This window comes from Zea mays, chromosome 10 (assembly GCF_902167145.1).
Source record: "Zea mays cultivar B73 chromosome 10, Zm-B73-REFERENCE-NAM-5.0, whole genome shotgun sequence".
Taxonomy (NCBI): domain Eukaryota; kingdom Viridiplantae; phylum Streptophyta; class Magnoliopsida; order Poales; family Poaceae; genus Zea; species Zea mays.
In genome coordinates, this window is record NC_050105.1 from 146,518,604 (window position 1) to 146,532,084 (window position 13,481).

Consider the following 13,481-nt stretch of genomic DNA (forward strand, 5'->3'; position numbering starts at 1 on the left):
GCCGCGGCGACTGGCTACGGTGCCTGGGTCTGCGCGAGAGGATGGAAGAGGGGGGGGAAAGAAGGAATCGTGCGGACGTTTTATGGTCCGTGGAAGACGGCCCCGCCCGTAACAGCCCTGGCGAAGTCCATGGCGGTGCTCGCCGTGGATCCCGCACCTGTTGTTAGCGTGGCCGCGTGAAGGGGGTGACTGACAGGGGGCCCCGAGTGCAGCGAGACAATCGGATCTCAATGTTACTGCGGCAGACGGCTGCCGAGCGGACCCCACGGGTCGGCGTAAAGGGAGTGGGCAGGCTGGCTGACGCCCCGGCCCCAGCTGTCGGCGCCGTCCAACACACAGAGAGCAGCGGGAGAGCGAGTTGGGCTGGCAGGGGCAGAAAACGGCCCAAACGGGGTTTTAGTTTTCTTTTTCTTTTTATTTTTTTCTATTTTCTTCTCTCCCTTTTCAAATGCAATTTGAATTCCAATTTAATTCAAATTGTTATGGCCCATCATTACCAAGTGTATTTGTGAAATTGAGGTACCAATTCTAGAGCTATTTATATATATTGTTTATTTATTCATCTCCTTTATCTTTTCTCTTCTCCACATTTATAGAATTCCCTTTAAATCTTGAATTCCCATTTAGGTATTAATATATTTCTCTTTATTCTATTTTTTTTGTATTGCCACAAAATGCACACAAAATAAAATCCAGCATGAGGTATGTATTATTTTTGGGTGTCCTTTGTTATTTATTTATTTGTTTTCATGTGAGGTTCTCATGAAATGATAAATATAGATAACACACATATATACAAAGGGATATCATTTTCTCCTTTTTGGTTATCTTCCTCTAATTACAAGTTGGGTATTACAGAAGCGACCGAGCTCCCCCTCGATCGTCTCCCGCTTGGTGATCTTGGTCACCTCGTCTCCTTCATGCGCGGTCTTTAGTACGTCCCAAATCTCCTTTGCGCTCTTCAACCTTGCACCTTATCATACTCCTCTCGACTTAGAGAGGCGAGGAGTATAGTGGTGGCTTGGGAGTTGAAGTGCACAATTTGGGCCACTTCGTCCTCATCATAGTCTTCATCCCCTACGGATGGTACCTATACACCAAACTCAACAACATCTCATATACTTTTGTGGAGTGAGGTTAGGTGATATCGGATCATATCACTCCACCTAGCATAATCTTCACCATCAAACGTTGGTGGTTTGCCCAATGGGACGGAAAGTAATGGCGTATGTTTAGGAATGCGAGGGTAGCGTAGGGGGATCTTACTAAACTTCTTGCGCTCATGGCGCTTAGAAGTTACGGACGGTGTGTCGGAGCCGGAGGTGGATGGCGGCGAGGTGTCAGTCTCGTAGTAGACCACTTTCCTCATCTTCTTCTTCTTGTCACCGCTCCGACGCGACTTGTGGGAAGAGGATTCCTTCTCCTTCCCCTTCCCTTTGTTGTAGGACTCTCCCGATGGAGCTTTCTCGTGGCTTGTAGCGGGCTTCTCGCCGGTCACCATCTCCTTCTTGGTGTGATCTCCCGACATCACTTCGAGCGGTTAGGCTCTAATGAAGCACCGGGCTCCGATACCAATTGAAAGTCGCCTAGAGAGGGGGTGAATAGGGCGAATCTGAAATTTAACAACTTAAGCACAACTACAAGCCGGGTTAGCGTTAGAAATATAAACGAGTCCGAGAGAGAGGGCGCAAAACAAATCGTGAGCGAGTAAAGAGCGAGACACGATGATTTGTTTTACCGAGGTTCGGTTCTTGCAAACATACTCCCCGTTGAGGTGGTCACAAAGACCGGGTCTCTTTCAACCCTTTCCCTCTCTCAAACGGTCCCTTGGACCGAGTGAGCTTCTCTTCTCAATCAAACGGGAACAAAACTTCCCCGCAAGGACCACCACACAATTGGTGTCTCTTGCCTTGATTACAATTGAGATGAACGCAAGAAAGAATGAGAGAAAGAAGCAATCCAAGCGCAAGAGCTCAAAAGAACACAAGTATCGCTCTCTCTAGTCACTATTTGATTTGGAGTGATTCCGGACTTGGGAGAGGATTGATCTCTTTGGTTGTGTCTATAATTGAATGCTAGAGCTCTTGTAAGTAGTTGGAAGGTGGAAAACTTGGATGACTTGAATGTGGGGGTGGTTGGGGTATTTATAGCCCCAACCACCAAACTTGACCGTTGGTGGAGGCTGCTGTCGACGGGCGCACCGGACAGTCCGGTGCGCCACCGGACACTGTCCGGTGCGCCAGCCACGTCACCTAGCCGTTGGGTTCTGACCGTTGGAGCTCTGACGTGTGGGCCCGCCTGGCTGTCCGGTGGTGCACCGGACAGGCCCTGTAGGCTGTCTGGTGTGCCACCCGCGCGTGCTCTGCTCCTCTGCGCGCGCAGGCACACATTTAATGCGTTGCAGTCGACCGTTGCGCACGAAGTAGTCGTTGCTCCGCCGTCACACCGGACAGTCCGGTGAATTTTAGCGGAGCGGATTCCCGAAGCTGGCGAGTTCAGAGTCGCTCTCCCTTGGGCACCGGACACTGTCCGGTGGTGCACCGGACAGTCCGGTGAATTATAGTGAAGCGGCTCTGAGAATTCCCGAAGGTGAGGAGTTCAGCTTGGAGTCCCCTGGTGCACCGGACACTGTCCGGTGGCACACCGGACAGTCCGGTGCGCCAGACCAGGGAGCACTTCGGTTGTCCCTTGCTCTCTTTGTTTGAACCCTTTTCTTGGTCTTTTTATTGGCTTATTGTGAACCTTTGGCACCTGTAGAACTTATAGACTAGAGCAAACTAGTTAGTCCAATTATTTGTGTTGGGCAATTCAACCACCAAAATCAATTTGGAAATAGGTGTAAGCCTAATTCCCTTTCAATCTCCCCCTTTTTGGTGATTGATGCCAACACAAACCAAAGCAAATATAGAAGTGCATAATTGAAATAGTTTGCATAATTGTAAGTGCAAAGGTTACTTAGAATTGAGCCAATATAAATTCATAAGATATGCATGGATTGTTTCTTTATATTTTCATCATTTTGGACCACGCTTGCACCACTTGTTTTTTTTTTGCAAATTCTTTTGTAAATTCTTTTCAAAGTTCTTTTGCAAATAGTCAAAGGTAAATGAATAAGATTTTGAGAAGCATTTTTAAGATTTGAAATTTTCTCCCCCTGTTTCAAATGTTTTTCCTTTGACTTAAACAAAACTCCCCCTTAATGAAATCCTCCTCTTAGTGTTCAAGAGGGTTTTGATATTAATTTTGAAGAGGGTATACCAATTTGAAATTATATCACAAATAAGATACCAATTTGAAAATACTTCTTTAAAACCAAATTGAAAGACTAAAATTTTTGAAATTGGTGGTGGTGCGGTCCTTTTGCTTTGGGCTCATGCTCTCTCCCCCTTTGGCATAAATCGCCAAAAACGGATACTTGAGTGAAATATAAGCCCTTTGAATTACTTTCTCCCCCTTTGGGCAAATAAAGCATGAGTGAAGATTATACCAAAGTTGGAGAATTGTTTGGAGCGACGGCGAAGGATGAGTCGATGGAGTGGAGTGGAAGCCTTTGTCTTTGCCGAAGACTCCAATTCCCTTTCAATAATACACCTATGACTTGTTTTGAAATATACTTGAAAACACATTAGTCATAGCATATAAAAGAAATATGATCAAAGGTATATTTATGAGCTATGCGTGCAAAACATCAAAAGAAATTCCTAGAATCAAGAATATTTAGCTCATGCCTAAGTTTGTTAAAAGTTTGTTCATCTAGTGGCTTGGTAAAGATATCGGCTAATTGTTCCTTAGTGTTAATATATGCAATCTCGATATCTCCCTTTTGTTGGTGATCCTTTAAGAAATGATACCGATTGGCTATGTGTTTAGTGCGGCTATGCTCAACAGGATTGTCCGCCATACGGATTGCACTCTCATTATCACATAGAAGAGGAACTTTGGTTAATTTGTAACCATAGTCCCTAAGGGTTTGCCTCATCCAAAGTAGTTGCGCGCAACAATGACCTGCGGCAATATACTCGACTTCGGCGGTAGAAAGAGCTACGGAATTTTGCTTCTTTGAAGCCCAAGACACCAAGGATCTTCCCAATAACTGGCAAGTCCCCGATGTGCTCTTTCTATTAATTTTACACCCTGCCCAATCGGCATCCGAATAACCAATTAAATCGAATGTGGATCCCCTAGGATACCAAAGCCCAAACTTAGGAGTATGAACTAAGTATCTCAAGATTCGTTTTACGGCCGTAAGGTGAGCTTCCTTAGGGTCGGCTTGGAATCTTGCACACATGCATACGAAAAGCATAATATCCGGTCGAGATGCACATAAATATAGTAAAGAGCCTATCATCGACCGGTATACCTTTTGATCGATAGATTTACCTCCAGTGTCGAGGTCGAGATGCCCATTGGTTCCCATGGGTGTCTTGATGGGCTTGGCATCCTTCATTCCAAACTTGTTTAGAATGTCTTGAATATACTTAGTTTGGCTAATGAAGGTGCCCTCTTAGAGTTGCTTCACTTGAAATCCCAAGAAGTACTTCAACTCCCCCATCATTGACATCTCGAATTTTTGTGTCATGATCCTACTAAATTCTTCACATGTAGATTCATTAGTAGACCCAAATATAATATCATCAACATAAATTTGGCATACAAACAAATCATTGTCAAGAGTTTTAGTAAACAAAGTAGGATCGACCTTTTCGACTTTGAAGCCATTAGTGATAAGAAAATCTCTTAGGCATTCATACCATGCTCTTGGGGCTTGCTTGAGCCCATAAAGCGCCTTAGAGAGCTTATAGACATGGTTAGGATACTCACTGTCTTCAAAGTCGGGAGGTTGCTCAACATAGACCTCTTCCTTGATTGGTCCATTGAGGAAGGCACTTTTCACGTCCATTTGATAAAGCTTAAAGCCATGGTAAGTAGCATAGGCAAGTAATATGTGAATTGACTCAAGCCTAGCTACGGGTGCATAGATTTCACCGAAATCCAAACCTTCGACTTGTGAATACCCCTTGGCCACAAGTCGGGCTTTGTTCCTTGTCACCACACCATGCTCGTCTTGCTTGTTGCGGAACACCCACTTGGTTCCTACAACATTTTGATTAGGACGTGGAACCAAATGCCATACCTCGTTCCTAGTGAAATTGTTGAGCTCCTCTTGCATCGCCACCACCCAATCCGAATCTTGTAGTGCTTCCTCTACCTTGTGTGGCTCAATAGAGGAAACAAAAGAGTAATGCTCACAAAAATGTGCAACACGAGATCTAGTGGTTACCCCCTTATGAATGTCGCCGAGGATGGTGTTGACGGGGTGATCTCGTTGGATTGCTTGGTGGACTCTTGGGTGTGGCAGTCTCGGTTCTTCATCCTCCTTGTCTTGATCATTTGCATCTCCCCCTTGATCATTGCCGTCATCTTGAGGTGACTCATCTCTTTGATCTTCTACTTCATCAACTTGAGCCTCATCCTCATTTTGAGTTGGTGGATATGCTTGTGTGGAGGCGGATGGTTGATCTTGTGCATTTGGAGGCTCTTTGGATTCCTTAGGACACACATCCCTAATGGACATGTTCCTTAGCGTGATGCACGGAGCCTCTTCATCACCTATCTCATCAAGATCAACTTGCTCTACTTGAGAGCCGTTAGTTTCATCAAACACAACGTCACAAGAAACTTCAACTAGTCCTGAGGACTTGTTAAAGACTCTATATGCCCTTGTGTTTGAATCATATCCTAGTAAAAAGCCTTCTACAGTCTTAGGAGCAAATTTAGATTTTCTACCTCTTTTAACAAGAATAAAGCATTTGCTACCAAAGACTCTAAAATATGAAATATTGGGCTTTTTACCGGTTAGGAGTTCATATGATGTCTTCTTGAGGATTCGGTGTAGATACAACCGGTTGATAGCGTAGCAGGCGGTGTTGACCGCCTCGGCCCAAAACCGATCCGAAGTTTTGTACTCATCAAGCATGGTCCTTGCCATGTCCAATAGAGTTCTATTCTTTCTCTCCACTACACCATTTTGTTGTGGCGTGTAGGGAGAAGAGAACTCATGCTTGATTCCCTCCTCCTCAAGGAAGCCTTCAATTTGAGAGTTCTTGAACTCCGTCCCGTTGTCGCTTCTTATTTTCTTGATCCTTAAGCCAAACTCGTTTTGAGCTCGTCTCAAGAATCCCTTTAAGATCTCTTGGGTATGAGATTTTTCCTGCAAAAAGAACACCCAAGTGAAGCGAGAATAATCATCCATAATAACTAGACAGTACTTACTCCCGCCGATGCTTATGTAAGCTATCGGGCCGAATAGGTCCATGTGTAGGAGCTCCAGTGGCCTGTCAGTCATCATGATGTTCTTGTGTGGATGATGAACACCAACTTGCTTCCCTGCTTGGCATGCGCTACAAATCCTGTCTTTCTCAAAATGAACATTTGTTAATCCTAAAATGTGCTCTCCCTTTAGAAGCTTATGAAGATTCTTCATCCCAACATGGGCTAGTTGGCGGTGCCAGAGCCAACCCATGTTAGTCTTAGCAATTAAACAAGTGTCGAGTTCAGCTCTATCAAAATCTACCAAGTACAGCTGACCCTCTAACACTCCCTTAAATGCTATTGAATCATCACTTCTTCTAAAGACAGTGACACCTACATCAGTAAAAAGACAGTTGTTGCCCATTTGACATAATTGCGAAACGGAAAGCAAATTGTAGTCTAAAGAATCTACAAGAAAAACATTGGAAATAGAATGGTCAGGTGAAATAGCAATTTTACTCAATCCTTTGACCAAACCTTGATTTCCATCCCCGAATGTGATCGCTCTTTGGGGATCTTGGTTTTTCTCGTAGGAGGAGAACATCTTCTTCTCCCCTGTCATATGGTTTGTGCACCCGCTATCGATGATCCAACTTGAGCCCCCGGATGCATAAACCTACAAAACAAGTTTAGTTCTTGATTTTAGGTACCCAAATGGTTTTGGGTCCTTTGGCATTAGACACAAGAACTTTGGGTACCCAAACACAAGTCTTTGACCCCTTGTGCTTGCCCCCAACATATTTGGCAACTACCTTGTCGGATTTGTTAGTTAAGACATAAGAGGCATCAAAGGTCTTAAATGAAATGTTAGAATCATTTGATGCACTAGGAGTTTTCTTCTTAGACAATTTGGCATGGGTTGATTGCCTAGAACTAGATGTCTCACCCTTATACATAAAGGCATGATCAGGGCCAAAGTGAGACTTCCTAGAATGAATTCTCCTAATTTTGCTCTCGGGATAACCGACAGGGTACAAAATGTAACCCTCGTTATCCTGAGGCATGGGAGCTTTGCCCTTAGCAAAATTAGACAATCTTTTAGGAGGGGCATTAAGTTTGACATTGTCTCCCTTTTGGAAGCCAATGCCATCCTTTATGCCAGGGCGTCTCCCACTATAGAGCATGCTTCTAGCAAATTTAAACTTTTCATTTTCTAAATCATGCTCGGCAATTTTAGCATCTAATTTAGCTATATGATCATTTTGTTGTTTAATTAAAGTCATATGATCATGAATAGCATCAATGTCAATGTCTCTACATCTAATACAAATGAAAGTATGCTCAATGGTAGATGTAGAGGGTTTGCAAGATTTTAATTCTATAACCTTACCATGTAATATATCATTTTCACTTCTAAGGTTAGAAATAGTAACATTGCAAACATCAAAATCTTTAGCCTTAGCAATTAATTTTTCATTTTCATCTCTAAGGCTAGCAAGAGAGATATTCAATTCTTCAATCTTAGCAAGCAAATCAATATTATCATTTCTAAGATTGAGAATTAAAGCATCACAAACATTTGAATCAACCTTAGCATTTAAACTAGCATTTTCATTTCTAAGGTTGGTGATAATGTCATGGCAAGTGCTTAGCTCACTAGATAATTTCTCATATTTTTCTACTTCTAGAGCATAAGCATTTTTAACCTTAACATGCTTTTTGTTTTCCTTAATTTGGAACTCCTCTTGGGAATCCAAAAGGTCATCCTTCTCATGAATAGCACTAATTAATTCATTTAATTTTTCCTTTTGTTTCATGTTGAGGTTGGCAAAGAGGGTACGCAAATTATCTTCCTCATCACTAGCATTATCATCACTAGAGGACTCATATTTAGTGGAGGATTTGGATTTAACCTTCTTCTTTTTGCCGTCTTTTGCCATGAGGCACTTGTGGCCGACGTTGGGGAAGAGGAGTCCCTTGGTGACGGCGATGTTTGCGGCGTCCTCGTCGGAGGAGTCGGTGGAGCTCTCGTCGGAGTCCCACTCCCGGCAAACATGGGCATCGCCGCCCTTCTTCTTGTAGTATCTCTTCTTCTCCTTTCTTCTCCCCTTCTTGTCGTCGCCCCTGCCACTATCACTAGATAATGGACATTTAGCAATGAAATGACCGGGCTTACCACACTTGTAGCAAACTTTCTTGGAGCGGGATTTGTAGTCCTTCCCCCTCCTTTGCTTGAGGATTTGGCGGAAGCTCTTGATGATGAGCGCCATCTCCTCATTGTCGAGCTTTGAGGCGTCGATTGGTTGTCTACTTGATGTAGACTCCTCCTTCTTCTCCTCCGTTGCCTTGAATGCGACCGGTTGTGCTTCGAGCATGGAGGGGTCATCTAGCTCGTTAATTTTCTTTGAGCCTTTGATCATCAATTCAAAGCTCACAAAGTTTCCTATCACTTCCTCGGGAGTCATTAGTGTATATCTAGGATTACCACGAATTAATTGAACTTGAGTAGGGTTAAGGAAAACAAGTGATCTAAGAATAACCTTAACCACTTCGTGGTCATCCCATTTTTTGCTCCCGAGGTTGCGCACTTGGTTCACCAAGGTTTTGAGCCTGTTGTACATGTCTTGTGGCTCCTTCCCTTGGCGAAGTCGGAAGCGACCGAGCTCCCCCTCGATCGTCTCCCGCTTGGTGATCTTGGTCACCTCGTCTCCTTCATGCGCGGTCTTTAGTACGTCCCAAATCTCCTTTGCGCTCTTCAACCTTGCACCTTATCATACTCCTCTCGACTTAGAGAGGCGAGGAGTATAGTGGTGGCTTGGGAGTTGAAGTGCACAATTTGGGCCATTTCGTCCTCATCATAGTCTTCATCCCCTACGGATGGTACCTATACACCAAACTCAACAACATCTCATATACTTTTGTGGAGTGAGGTTAGGTGATATCGGATCATATCACTCCACCTAGCATAATCTTCACCATCAAACGTTGGTGGTTTGCCCAATGGGACGAAAAGTAATGGCGTATGTTTAGGAATGCGAGGGTAGCGTAGGGGGATCTTACTAAACTTCTTGCGCTCATGGCGCTTAGAAGTTACGGACGGCGTGTCGGAGCCGGAGGTGGATGGCGGCGAGGTGTCAGTCTCGTAGTAGACCACTTTCCTCATCTTCTTCTTCTTGTCACCGCTCCGACGCGACTTGTGGGAAGAGGATTCCTTCTCCTTCCCCTTCCCTTTGTTGTAGGACTCTCCCGATGGAGCTTTCTCGTGGCTTGTAGCGGGCTTCTCGCCGGTCACCATCTCCTTCTTGGTGTGATCTCCCGACATCACTTCGAGCGGTTAGGCTCTAATGAAGCACCGGGCTCCGATACCAATTGAAAGTCGCCTAGAGAGGGGGTGAATAGGGCGAATCTGAAATTTAACAACTTAAGCACAACTACAAGCCGGGTTAGCGTTAGAAATATAAACGAGTCCGAGAGAGAGGGCGCAAAACAAATCGTGAGCGAGTAAAGAGCGAGACACGATGATTTGTTTTACCGAGGTTCGGTTCTTGCAAACATACTCCCCGTTGAGGTGGTCACAAAGACCGGGTCTCTTTCAACCCTTTCCCTCTCTCAAACGGTCCCTTGGACCGAGTGAGCTTCTCTTCTCAATCAAACGGGAACAAAACTTCCCCGCAAGGACCACCACACAATTGGTGTCTCTTGCCTTGATTACAATTGAGATGAACGTAAGAAAGAATGAGAGAAAGAAGCAATCCAAGCGCAAGAGCTCAAAAGAACACAAGTATCGCTCTCTCTAGTCACTATTTGATTTGGAGTGATTCCGGACTTGGGAGAGGATTGATCTCTTTGGTTGTGTCTAGAATTGAATGCTAGAGCTCTTGTAAGTAGTTGGAAGGTGGAAAACTTGGATGACTTGAATGTGGGGGTGGTTGGGGTATTTATAGCCCCAACCACCAAACTTGACCGTTGGTGGAGGCTGCTGTCGACGGGCGCGCCGGACAGTCCGGTGCGCCACCGGACACTGTCCGGTGCGCCAGCCACGTCACCTAGCCGTTGGGTTCTGACCGTTGGAGCTCTGACGTGTGGGCCCGCCTGGCTGTCCGGTGGTGCACCGGACAGGCCCTGTAGGCTGTCTGGTGTGCCACCCGCGCGTGCTCTGCTCCTCTGCGCGCGCAGGCACACATTTAATGCGTTGCAGTCGACCGTTGCGCACGAAGTAGTCGTTGCTCCGCTGTCACACCGGACAGTCCGGTGAATTTTAGCGGAGCGGATTCCCGAAGCTGGCGAGTTCAGAGTCGCTCTCCCTTGGGCACCGGACACTGTCCGGTGGTGCACCGGACAGTCCGGTGAATTATAGTGAAGCGGCTCTGAGAATTCCCGAAGGTGAGGAGTTCAGCTTGGAGTCCCCTGGTGCACCGGACACTGTCCGGTGCGCCAGACCAGGGAGCACTTCGGTTGTCCCTTGCTCTCTTTGTTTGAACCCTTTTCTTGGTCTTTTTATTGGCTTATTGTGAACCTTTGGCACCTGTAGAACTTATAGACTAGAGCAAACTAGTTAGTCCAATTATTTGTGTTGGGCAATTCAACCACCCAAATCAATTTGGAAATAGGTGTAAGCCTAATTCCCTTTCAGAACTCTATTGGACATGGCAAGGACCATGCTTGATGAGTACAAGACTTCGGATCGGTTTTGGGCCGAGGCGGTGAACACCGCTTGCTACGCCATCAACCTGTTATATCTTCACCGAATCCTCAAGAAGACATCTTATGAACTCCTCACCGGTAAAAAGCCCAATGTTTCATATTTTAGAGTCTTTGGTAGCAAATGCTTTATTCTTGTCAAAAGAGGTAGAAAATCTAAATTTGCTCCTAAGGTTGTAGAAGGCTTTTTACTTGGTTATGATTCAAACACAAGGGCATATAGAGTCTTTAACAAGTCCACCGGACTAGTTGAAGTTTCTTGTGACATTGTGTTTGATGAGACTAACGGCTCTCAAGTAGAGCAAGTTGATCTTGATGAGCTAGATGATGAAGAGGCTTCGTGCGTCGCGCTAAAGAACGTGTCCATTGGGGATGTGTGTCCTAAGGAATCTGAAGAGCCTCTACAAGCACAAGATCAACCATCATCTTCAAATCAAGCATCTCCACCAACCCAAGATGAGGATCAAGCTCAAGAGGATGAAAATGAAGCTCAAGAAGATGAGCCACCTCAAGAGGACATTGATCAAGGGGGAGATGCCAATGATCAAGACAAGGAAGATGATGACGGTCCAAGACCACCACACCCAAGAGTCCACCAAGCAATCCAACGAGATCACCCTGTGAACTCCATCCTCGGTGATATTCATAAGGGGGTAAATACTCGATCTCGTGTTGCTCATTTTTGTGAACATTACTCCTTTGTGTCTTCTATTGAGCCATACAGGGTAGAAGATGCATTAAAGGATTCAGATTGGGTGTTGGCGATGCAAGAGGAGCTCAACAACTTCACAAGGAATGAGGTATGACATTTGGTTCCATGTCCTAACCAAAATGTTGTAGGAACCAAGTGGGTCTTCCGCAACAAACAAGATGAGCATGGTGTGGTGACAAGGAACAAAGCCCGACTTGTGGCCAAGGGATACTCACAAGTCGAAGGTTTGGATTTCGATGAAACCTATGCACCTGTAGCTAGGCTTGAGTCAATTCACATTTTACTTGCCTTTGCTACTTACCATGGCTTTAAGCTTTACCAAATGGACGTGAAAAGTGCCTTCCTCAATGGACCAATCAAGGAGGAGGTCTATGTTGAGCAACCTCCCGGCTTTGAAGATAGTGAGTACCCTGACCATGTATATAAACTCTCTAAGGCGCTTTATGGGCTCAAGCAAGCCCCAAGAGCATGGTATGAATGCCTAAGAGATTTTCTTATTTCTAATGACTTCAAAGTCGGAAAAGCCGATCCTACACTCTTTACTAAAACCATTGCAAATGGTTTGTTTGTATGCCAAATTTACGTTGATGATATCATATTTGGATCTACTAACAAATCTACTTGTGAAGAGTTTAGTAGGATCATAATTCAAAAATTCGAGATGTCTATGATGGGGGAGTTGAAGTATTTCTTAGGATTTCAAGTAAAGCAACTCCAAGAGGGCACCTTCATTAGCCAAACGAAGTACATTCAAGACATACTCACCAAGTTTGGGATGAAGGATGCCAAGCCCATCAAGACACCCATGGGAACTAATGGGCATCTCGACCTCGACACGGGAGGTAAATCCGTAGATCAAAAGGTATACCGGTCGATGATAGGTTCTTTACTCTATTTATGTGCATCTCGACCGGATATTACGCTTTCCGTATGCATGTGTGCAAGATTCCAAGCCGATCCTAAGGAAGTCCACCTTAGGGCCGTAAAATGAATCTTGAGATATTTAGTTTACACTCCTAAGTTTGGCCTTTGGTACCCCAGAGGATCCACTTTTGATTTAATTGGTTATTCCGATGCTGATTGGGCAGGGTGTAAGATTGATAGAAAGAGCACATCAGGGACTTGCCGGTTCTTGGGAAGATCTCTGGTGTTTTGGGCTTCTAAGAAACAAAATTTTGTAGCTCTTTCTACCGTCGAAGCCGAGTATATTGTCGCAGGTCATTGTTGCGCGCAATTGCTTTGGATGAGGCAAACCCTTAGGGACTATGGTTACAAATTAACCAAAGTTCCTCTCCTATGTGATAATGAGAGTGCAATCCGCATGGCGGATAATCCCATTGAGCATAGCCGCACTAAACACATAGCCATTCAGTATCACTTTTTGAGGGATCACCAACAACGGGGAGATATCGAGATTGCATACATTAACACCAAAGATCAATTAGCCAATATCTTTACCAAGCCATTAGATGAGAAAACCTTTACCAAACTTAGGCATGAGCTAAATATTCTTGATTCTAGGAATTTTGATTGATATTTTGCACACATTTATATACCTTTGATCATATCTCTTTCATGTACTATGACTAATGTGTTCTTCAAGTACATTTTATGCTAAGTCATAGATTGAAAGGGGAAATGGAGTCTTCGGCGAAGATAAGGCTTCCACTCCACTCCATCGATTATTCATCCTTTGCCATCACTCCACATTGCTCTCCAATTTGGTATAATCTTCACTCCTATATTATTTGCCAAAGGGGGAGAAAATTTGAAGAAAAAGGGCTTATATTTCACTCACAAGTATCCATTTTTGGCG